Source organism: Anser brachyrhynchus (genome assembly GCF_964034855.1).
Source record: "Anser brachyrhynchus genome assembly, chromosome: 6".
NCBI classification, from domain to species: Eukaryota; Metazoa; Chordata; class Aves; order Anseriformes; family Anatidae; genus Anser; species Anser brachyrhynchus.
In genome coordinates, this window is record NC_137700.1 from 9083663 (window position 1) to 9094550 (window position 10888).

At 34.0% G+C, this 10888-nt stretch overlaps 2 protein-coding genes across 7 annotated transcripts in view; both read left to right on the top strand.

Moving 5' to 3' along the window:
* Positions 1 to 10888, top strand: part of LRMDA (leucine rich melanocyte differentiation associated) — a 668732-nt gene that overhangs the window by 131047 nt on the left and 526797 nt on the right.
* Positions 1 to 10888, top strand: part of LOC308197317 (uncharacterized protein) — a 296269-nt gene that overhangs the window by 83298 nt on the left and 202083 nt on the right. Inside the window, exon 3 of one of the 6 annotated variants that reach the window (XR_013952807.1) lies at positions 263 to 895. The exons of the other annotated variants lie outside the window; for them this stretch is intronic. The gene's annotated coding sequence lies outside the window, so the exon portion shown is untranslated. Of the gene's footprint in view, positions 1 to 262; positions 896 to 10888 lie in introns of those variants that run through there. 6 annotated transcript variants of the gene reach the window in all.

Here is a 10888-nt window from a genome sequence, read left to right on the forward strand (position 1 = left end):
ATTTAGTAGTTAAATAAACTAGCTGCTTCTATATTAAATTTTAAGCTTGATACAAAAATGGAGTATTAGCTGTGGAAGCTGGATTGCCTGCGTGTTTTGTTGCTTCTCTATAGAGAAGCTTAGGCCTAGATTCTATAAAACTCACAGATACAAACTTGGGAGGTGATGTTTTATATATCATTTTTTTGGCAGTAGTGTTCACTGGAAATATTCCCTCTATCATCACTGACTGCTTGTTTCTGCCTCTGTGTCACTTCCTCAGCTGTACTAGCATATCTGGCAGGCAATGTGCAGTGCATGCAGGCCTGAAAAAAAATACTGGAAGGAAGGTGGAAAGACTGTAACATCTTAAACTGGTGTCATCACTGAAGACAGCATGCCCTGGAGCTGCAACCTTCCTTCTGGAGGATTTCTTGGTCTGCTGATGGGGTAGAAATACAGAGATATGCTACTTATTTTGTTTTTCATTCTCCCAGAGTTTGAGGGCTCTGTAGTAGAAGTAGCCTTTGGATAGTTGAGTCCTGTTTGTTTATGGGTTTTTCATGTCATTCAAAACTCCTCAGTATTGTGTATCCATCTATGTAACACATCTGTAGGACAGGATAGATGTAGAGATAACTGTTTAAAATGGAGTACAAAAATGTTGTTCTCTATGATCATGTTAGGACACACAGGTAAAAATTTTTTCTCTAGTGTCCTTGTTTAAAATCTTGAATTCTAAAATGAGAAATGAACAATAAATAAAGCCAAATGAATGAAAGATAATAATTAACATGAAGCCAGTTTCATTATAGCTAGCATTTCATATTTTATATTGAAATGAAGATTGATCTTAAAATGTATTCCTAATTCACTCTAATTGAACTGCTCTGCTAATAAAACACAATTTCTCTAATGTTTTCTTCCATTCCTGTATTACTTTTTACCACTAAGCACAGTAAATTCTTTTGGGGGTGGGAAGAAGCCCATTATAGCTTGACTTGATAAGTGTGTCTTTTAAAGGACTATGATTATGAAGAAAAGGATATTTTAACAGGCAGTCCAATGAATTCTTCTTATATTTCTCTCTTTACTCCTCTTTTACCTAGTATAGGCATTAACTTGTTCATAATATGCATATTACATTTTTGCCTAGCAGATTTATGTACCTATTTGAATGCAGGAATTACTCCACCCAGAAATAAACAAAATCAGTCCCCCCTCCCCTTCTCCACCCCACCCCGCTCAAAAAAAAAATAAATCCTTCTCTGAGTTCTAAATTAGGGCTGACCAATATTTAGCAATGCCTTTTTTGACAGAGCCCCTGACACTATGTTGTGGTGTAGATTAAGATTAGAATCACTTGGATTTTTTTATTGCCTCTTGTGTTGGGTGATGTCTGTAAGGATCACGCTGGTTCTTTCCTTTGAGATGATATAACTAAAGGAGAATTATCAGAATGCTTTTAAATGAATTAACAATGCTACAGAGTAGAATTAATAGATGTGGTCAAATTAGTGCCATCCTTTACACAATGTTTTGTAAATGAGCCAGTTATACCTGTTTATATACTCTGAATCATTTTGTGGGTTATCTCAGATGTTGATCTGTCCTTGACATCACTTTGGTGCCTGAGCTAAACCCTTGGAGATGATAGCATTAGCGCAATGTCAGTTTTGTCATTTGGAAGCAGTCAAATTGCAGTCTGAATAGAGTCCAATACAACAGTACATAGATGACTTTAAAACTTGGCTTTAACCTTCAAAGATTACTGAAGGATAACAGAATATATTTTTTTTTCATTCAAAAATCAATTTAAATATTGATAATTTTTTAAGGACAGCTTGAAAGTACGGAATAAAGTAGCAAAGTTGTGCTATGGTTAACAATCTCAGCATGGTTCTTGATATATCTTACGTTCATCTCCTTATAATATGGTAGCTAATTTAAGTATTGCAGATGAAAATGTCTTGCTAAGACTCAGCATTAAGCAGCACAACTTATAAAAAATATATATATATATTTTTTTTCACTTAGGTTCAGTTAACGTCAACACTTTCATTAAGTTTATCTGTTTGTAGAATTGGGAAAATATTCTCTTCTTGATAAAATAGTGCTACTGTATAAATTTCTTAAATCTTTCAGTGGAAAAACTGTGATAACCTACTAGAAGGAAAAGGCTTGTAGTATAATGCTGAATAACCCAGCTGTAGTGTTCATTTTTAATAATCTGAAGTGGTTTTTGTACCAAAGCTGCAGCCTACATTTTTCAGGCTATCAGATGAAAATTCTTAATTCTTTTTTTGTTGTTGTATTTTGATTTTAATAAGCTTTTATTTTTGAGGAGAAATACGAATAGTTGCTGTACAACCAACCCTGTCGCTAGAAATTAATGATACCATTTTTGCTGGGGTACATACACTGAAGTCAAGTGCAGTGGAGAAACCTGTCTTCCTTCAGTCTCTTCCACCTGCCTCCATGTTGTTGGGGGTACTGTGTTTGTTAGAGGTACTCTGATGATATAGGTTGATGAAGTTTACTGATATACAGTACATATGCTTCACCAATATGCAGTTAATCTCATGGCTGACAACAAATGGACTCTTGCGGTTTTGTTCCCAGTTGTACTGAACAAAATTTTCATCCTCCATGATTGTGCAAGTACTGCAGTGAAACTTTCTGAAGTAGTGGAAGGGATTCTACCCTACTTTGTGATCTCTTTCTGGTCTTAAGCAGAACAAATTGGATTGTCTGTTTCTCACTCCCAAGGGTATTTGTATGAAATAGAAGAATAGCAACAGGGAGGAAGGGGCAGGAAGGAAGAAGATTATTTACCATGTTAATATTGTTATATTATTTCAGATGAAAAGTCTCATAGAAAACAACTCTTGTTTAAATCCTTTTTGAAGTGAAAGATCTCAGTACATGAAATTATCCTACCCCCCCCCCCCATATGGCTTGCAAAACACCATCACCCATCATCTTGGGTAGGTAGTTAGCATTTACCCGCCCATTTACAATATCTTAGTAACTTGTCAAATAAGCTTAATGGGAAAAGCCTAACAGTTGCACTGCACCATGGCATCAGTTCTTGGTTTTATTCTATCCAACCATACAGCTAAAAAAACCCCACACGTATTAATCTAGAAGGTAATTGATATAATCATTCACTATTGATGCATTGTTGGCTCTGCAAAATCTGTGAGCAGTTATAGTCTGCAGACAGCACGAATGACTTCGGTTAAACTGTGAAGTGCCTGGTACAAGTGAAGATTCTTTCTGACTAGTCTTTGCTGAATACAAACTACTTAAAAAATTAAAGCACTAAAGGACAGCTGTATGCTTCATCTTGCCCCTTTGTTCACTGTATTTTTTCTGGAAATCCTTCATTTGAGATGACCTTGCCTATTGCTGGCTTTAAATTGTGCCTCTGTGAGCACAGTTAAAGGTATATTAAGGTTGATTAGGAGACAGTAGGTACTATTTTGGTATATTTGTTGATATCAATTCTTGCCTGCTATCATCCACTGTGTCAATCAAGACCATGTTGTTAAAAGTTAATTGTATGACACACAATGGGAAGAAGGCAAATGGGACTAGGCAGAAAAGTGGTGCAAATTTTAAGCTGGTTATTTCATTGGTGATTTTGGTATTTCTTTATAGCACTGCTTCTGTAGTTTGGTTTCTCTTTGTTGTGCTGAGTATTTATCTGTACTTTTATAGGTTTACCTTTAGGAATAAGAGCTGTTAAAGAAAAAAAAACCTCAAACTTAAGCTTTTGGTTTTCTTCCAGAAAATTTATTTTGTTTGCTGTTTTGGTAATGGTATTTAAATATTAAAATATTTAGATTATTTTATAAAAAATACTGGCAGTAATAAATGTTGACCTGATGTTCTAAAATATGTACTAGTTGGAGAAACTACCAGTTTCAGTTTTTACTGAAAGTCTATGGCAACCACAGACTATTAAGAGCATGGAAATGATAGGTTACAGAGCCTTTTCACCTCTAGGCTGTCTTCTCTAATACATATATCTACAGAATTGTAGTAATTAAAGGCTTTTTATGTTTTATGATGTCAGTTGCATAAGTTGAATTTTAGCCTAATTGTTTAATGAACAGATGGAAAGTTTTCTTGATCTTAAGCCATTACTGTAGCCTTGCCACATTTTGAGTCTAAGGAGAAAGACCAGTTCACATTCTGTTTTGTGTAGCTGACACTTCAGAAGTGTGTAACAGACATATACAATACATACTCGGTTGCCCCATCACTGGCCTGTCCTGGGAACAGAAAGCAATAATTTTTAGGTTGTTGAGTGATTTCCATTTGCTATTAACCCAGATGGGATCCTTCTCCCATTTCAGTATGAACAATCCACCTGCATTTAACTGATGCTGTTTCTTCAGCTCTTGTTAGTAGTAATAGAACAGGAACAAACTCAAGTAGAACTTAATGATAAATAAAAACATGTAAATTTGGTATCAGTTCACATAATGATAAAAAAAATATTTTTAATAAGTTGTTTACAAAATGATGAGTTTGCCTTTTAACATGCAGAATTTTGATGTATCTGCTCTGTAGCAAGAATTGATCTGTTCTGAAAAATAACTTTGAACATATCAAGGTTCTTCAAGTAAGGTATTATTAAAAACTTTTTTTTTTTTGTGATTGAAAACATATAGTTACATAAACTTCTGGAAGAAAAATCTGGATTTCTTCTTTTGATATTTATATTTTGCATACTTTTCCATATGCTTTCTGCTTTTCCCTTCTATACAATACATTATTTAAGACATAGTTAAGTACATAATTTTTGTAACTGAGATGACTTCAGGGACTCTTAAGTACTGACTGTTATTTAATGGGTGTGGTAATTCTTCTTAATGGGGTTACTTTCTTGTGATTTTGTAATGCTTCCTGTTTGTCTGTGCCAACCTAGTTCTTTGCTTCTTAGGAAGCAATTTTCTGCTTTGAAGTGTTACCCTGGTCTTGTAGGCAACTATACGAAATATCCCATGATGGCTTCTGCTTGCAGGCCAGGTCTTACTCTAGAATAAGTGGTTCACTTCCCAGGCTGTCAGTGCTGGGTAAGGGACAACCTGCCTTTTCCTCTTTATAAGGCTCTGGTACTGCTGAAGCAACAGCAGCTTCCTTCTCAGCTTTGCCCTGAGGTAGAACCCCTGAGGAATGGTGTACTACCTTCTCCTGAATTCTGCTTCTTGACTTTGGGAGACAGGTGTTACTTTTATTATTTATTTTATTTTATTTATTTATTTATTTTTGGAATTTATCTATACAGAAACAAAGCAATAGGTGACCTCCAGGTTCTGTATGCTGCTGAACTTGGACCCATACAGACCCATCCCTGTCTGAGTCACTCAAATTAATGCAAGTAACTTTTACCCTGGGTAGGCATCCAGCTTCTCTGGGACTGAGTGTTTTTACATAAATATTTGAACAATCTGTAAAGACTTTTTAGTGGTGTGAAAGATTTAAGTTGTGATTATGTTAATGAGTCTATTAGTCCTGGATTATTCAGATAGGTTTTAGCAGTTTATGATGTAGTGTTTGTAATAATGATTGCCTTTATAGAAATCTACCTGAATTTAATAAATAAATAAATAAAACTACACACACACACACACACGATCCTAAGATCCAGATTCACTAAGCCCCAGTTGCCTGTCTTATCTGTGGACTCTTCCCACAGGTATGTGTAGTGAGGCTGTATGTATGTCAGTTCATATGGAATTCATGTGTATAAAATATATACATGGAATAAAATGTAAAAAATGAGTTTTCTTTTAGAAGTTCATTCTTTTGCCTTATTGTGTTAAAATCAGTTTCGCAAACTTCATGATTACTTAGCTGAATTATATGATGAAGAATAATGAAACATTCATCATACATACCTTTACTGTAATGGGACAATTGCTATTAATGTTTTGTTTATCTATAATTCAGTTGTTTGTAATTCGGAGGTTGGACTCGATGATCTTGAGGTCTCTTCCAACCTAGAGAAATCTGTGAATCTGTAATACCTTTGATTTACAAGGACTCTCCCATACTTACCCTTTGAAGTACAGACTCTTAGTGTTAGTATACTCCTCTAAGTAGTATTAATAAATATTTGCTTGACATTTAGTCTCATTGATCTCTAATCAGTTCATAGTATTTCTGATAATTAAAGTTATGCAGTTGAGAAAAATTCTTTTCTGTGTAATGTAAATACTGATTTTTGTTATTTGTACGTTTTAAAGATTCTATGCCGTCATTTATTTCATTTGACTTAACCATTAGAGAAGATTAAAGGTGGCTTATTTCTTAGACATATGCTTAACAAAGAATGATTTTACAAACATCTGTGCAAAAACATACAACATCTTCCTGCTTTCTTATCAGTAAACGCAGCTGTTCCTGTTTCTAAAGACCAGATGAGTGTGATAATGTGGAGTAGCAATGTTTGAAGGCTTCATTTTCTGATATCTAAGACATGTTTCTTTTTCTTGAGCTTGGACAGGTATAAATAAAACAGATAATTTTACATCTAATGTTGATTTATTTATTTATTTATTTACTTTGCCACAAACAGTATCAGAACATGTAACCAATGTCATCTGCTAAATGAACTGCAGTTTCTCATCATGTTTATGCTGGGCTAATGAGGTCAAATTACTCTATACTTTTAATGGGGTTAAGTTGTATACAATAGTTCATCTGTTTATATCATTTAAAATATCAAATTTATAAATCTAAAAAATGTTTAAATACTATAAATTGCTAATAATAGAAGGCAAGTAACTTCTGTTCTTGGCAAGACAGACAGTACCAAAAAAAATCAAATTGTCTTTTTTAGTGTTTTTGTTCCTAGTTTAAAAGCACATAATTGGTTCACTATTTCTATTGGCTTTTCTGTGCAAGTGAAACAGGAATCATCATTGTTGAGAAAAATTATGTGCAAATCTGTTTGTAAAATGTTATTGCTATTTTAAGTAGCTACATTAGAGATTTACCCTGCCCTTTTTACAGTTGATTTCAGTTTTGCTTTATTCCTTTGTTTTTGAGCCAAATGATGTGATGTGACCATTAGTCTTTTAGAATGGATAAACACATTTAAACAGAGTAGCCACAAAACCTTGTCTCGTGGGAATCTCCCTCTGTCCAAAACCACATAAACTAATGACTAAGTATGTCTTTTCATCTAGAAACCCTCTCATATATGTTGTTCATAACATGTTACGGATAAAATGCAGCCACCTTATTATTAATAGTAGGGTAAAATCTTATCAGCCTAGTCACGTATACCTCATCACCATAACACACAAATACTTCTGTTGTAGTGTCAGTACTTTTTATTTATCTTGGTGCTTAATATATTCTTTAAGGATCACAGATGACTGCAAGGTTACTTTTTCTTAGAGCCACTCCAATGTTCTTTTCAATTGTTTTCTATTGTTGACAGTATATGGCAACCTACGTGGTTTCTTAATTCCTTCATTTTCGTATTGCTTATGACCCTCGCTGAAGTTTCAAGCAAACCTGATCATGCTTACTGTAAGAACTGGTTGGATCACACCTGGAAATTTGTTTCCTGCTTCTAGATGGCTATTAAATATTTCACAATCAGATGATGTTTTAAGGAAATCTCAAAATCTGAGAGAAATCATGTTCCTGAGAAAGAATCATGTAAAGCAGATGCATGCTTAAAAATCCCAAAGATTATACATTTGTATTTTTTAACGTATTGCAAGAATCTTTAAAAGATGTTAACCAAAGCATCAGCTGTCTAAGATGGCACTGACACATGCATGCATGTACTCACACACTAAAAAAAAACACACACTAAAAGCACTAAGTATTAATTATAGCACTCTTTGTGAGGAAACGAACCTAAGTGCTTTACAGGTTTAGTTTCAGTAGGTAGGAAGCCCTTTAAATAGCTGCTGCAAAACCACAAATAGTGTTGGATGTGGGGAAGGTTCAACTCAAGTGTTGCCCTCAAATGAAATAAGAGTTGTATGTGTAGGTGTTTGCAACCGCTTATCTGTAATACTTAAAATTTGTATGTTTTTGGTGGGCAGGAATGAGGTGTGAGTTAAAAACTCAGTCTTCACCAATTGAAATAACTATTTAGAAAAGTTTGTGCACTGCATCAATGTACTTTAACTTCGGCCTCCTGCAATTGCAGGAAGTCTGTTTTACAAATATACTGGTATTAATCACAAGATATAATGTATTCTTCTCACTTCTTTCTAGGCTCTTTTATATTATCTCCTTTATTGTTTCTTGCAGGAGCTCATTTTTTGATTTAATACCTCAGAAAAACTATGTCTTATTCTGGTGGTTCACCTTGAGATTTGATGAGAAGCAGGCTGACTGCTTCTTTTCTGTCACCCATAAATTCTTGCTTTGTAAAATCTGCTTGCTAGAGTGGGGCTAAAATGGGGAGCAAAATCAAAATGCTGTTTTCATATGTACAGTTTTCTTTTTTTTCCTTTTTTTTTCATTTTCAATAGCTTTAAGGTATCTCTTTTTGACTGCTTGTGTAAGATTCTGTCACTATTAAAATTATTAGTGAAAGATTGGATTTGCATTCCTATTCCCCCAAATGGATTTAACTCTTGGTGGTATGGATGGAGTTCAGTGTACAAAAGGTCCGTGGAGAAAACTTTTCTTCTAGTGTTCATATTTGCTATAATCAGATTTTTCAGAACGTGGAGTATTTTTTCAAAGTGAATAAAAGGAATTTTATTTTGCTTTCTGCTGTGGTAAGATATATGGCAGCCATATTTTCATTGTTTTGACATAGAACTTAAGGTCCTGTATCCTAGGTCAGGATCCCACAGTCGCATATGCAGCGTAGAGCTAAAAGACTTTACTCTTAAAAAATGCATGATTGCAATAAGTCGTTAGCATTCCCATACATAGTTTTTTCCATGACAGAAATGGTAGATTGATATGACTATTTTCTGTCTAAATAGGAACAGGTTAGAAAAATGAGAGTGGCAGGTTTATGTGGAAGGTGTTTAGTAGCAGGAGATCTCTTGGGAGGGATGGAAGAAGATAAAACTGTACTCCTTTCTCTAGGTAATTCTTATATTTAAAGTCTAATATATTTTTTAGAGGCAAAGACTCACAGCTATAAAACTCCACACTTGGGATGAGTTAAAAGTGAGTACCCATACAAGCAATCAGATCACAATTTTGACCATTATTTACCTCTTATATATATGTTGTTCATATTCAGGCTTTACTGGGATACGACAGAAAATATAAAATTATTAATTTATAATATTTTATCTCTATTTTAATGTCATGTAATTAGTTCTCTCTGTGTGTTAAAATCTTGTATTTGACATTTTCCTTTGGAGCAGAATGTTTTATGTTTTAAAACCAGCTGTAAAATAGGATAAGTTGTGCTAAAATTGTAAACGCACTCTGTTTTTCTTGGGGGGGGAGGCATAAACTTTTGTCAACACCTGTAAACTGACAGATAAATAAAAATAGACTGACAATATGTGTGCAAGAAAAGTTAAGGACTGCTTCAGTCAAAAAGTCTTTACAGACAACCCTTAAGATGCGTCTTTGCAAAAAATATGTAATAGGATACTTCAGGAGCTGAAATGATTTAAGGTATTGTTGAATCACTAAACACTTAAAAAAAAAAAAACATTAAACAAATGTTAAATTAAACAAACATTTAAAAAAAAAGGCAAAATCAAATATAGAAAAAAACCAACAACATCATGTCAAGAAATAGGAGGCCAAGTATTTGATCAGTCACTTCAGTTGTGTTTTCTAAGGTTTCCTGTGTTGTTGGTGCTTAAATAGTAGTTCTAATTAAATAAATGCTGGATATGATAATTATTGAGTTACTGAAGAGATCTATGTTCCATTTTTAGCAGTGTTTCCTACAACTGTCTTCCACCAGTACTAATATGTTTACCTGTATCAGTTTATTCCAGAAGTCTTTGTTGTTTATCTTATTTTTATGAAGTAATTTTATTTTTATTAATATAAGTAATGGAAGACTTTGGCAACTGGATACACAACAGACATGCTGTCTATTTTCTCTTCTTCGTTTATTTTCCTCTTGTTAAAGTCATCAAAATGTTGACAGCTGCATAACTCTTTTTAAAGCTTTCGTATCTTGACAGATATTACAGATATTTGTCATTTTACTTACAGTAAGTGACAGCTAAATTAGCTTTATGCTGTATTGGAGGATATCTCAGATGTAGTGAGTCCAGTCAAATTTATATTGCATTTCTTTAATGTGCAGCTGATTTTTGAGTGGTTATTAAGGAATGAACAGTGAAAAGATACATGAAGAATGTGAAAATCTTGAGCTAGCAGATATTCAAGGTTAACAGATGAGAAATATGTTCCCTTTTTATTACTTCTATCATGTTGGATAGTCTAGTTTTTCCTTCATTTTCACTTCTTATTTCAGTTAGATGTGGGGTTGAAGATCTATACATTAATCCTTCTTTAACAGATAGCCATTGCCCAGCTGAGTCTTTAAGGCTGCCAGCAGAGAATGTAGGTGTTTGTAGGTCACAGCAGAAGCTGCTGAGTGGAACAGTGCTGATACAGTAGCACTGCACCTACCTACTCCCTACCTAGTTAAGAGCGGTTTATCCATTGACTGATTGCAATATAGATGTATTCAGAATGTACTTGTACTTTTCTTTTTCAAAGGTTTAGGTCAAATTAAGACTGGGAAGAGAACAAACAGAACTACTGAATGGAAAAAAAAACACAAACCAAACCAAAACCACCTTTTTTTCCATCAAGTAACTTATTCAGTAATGTTGCTGTACTTTTTTGTGCTATGCATAAGTACAAAGCACAATTTAAAAAAATTTCAGTGGATCTTTAGAGTATTACACTAAGAGTGTCTGCAAAA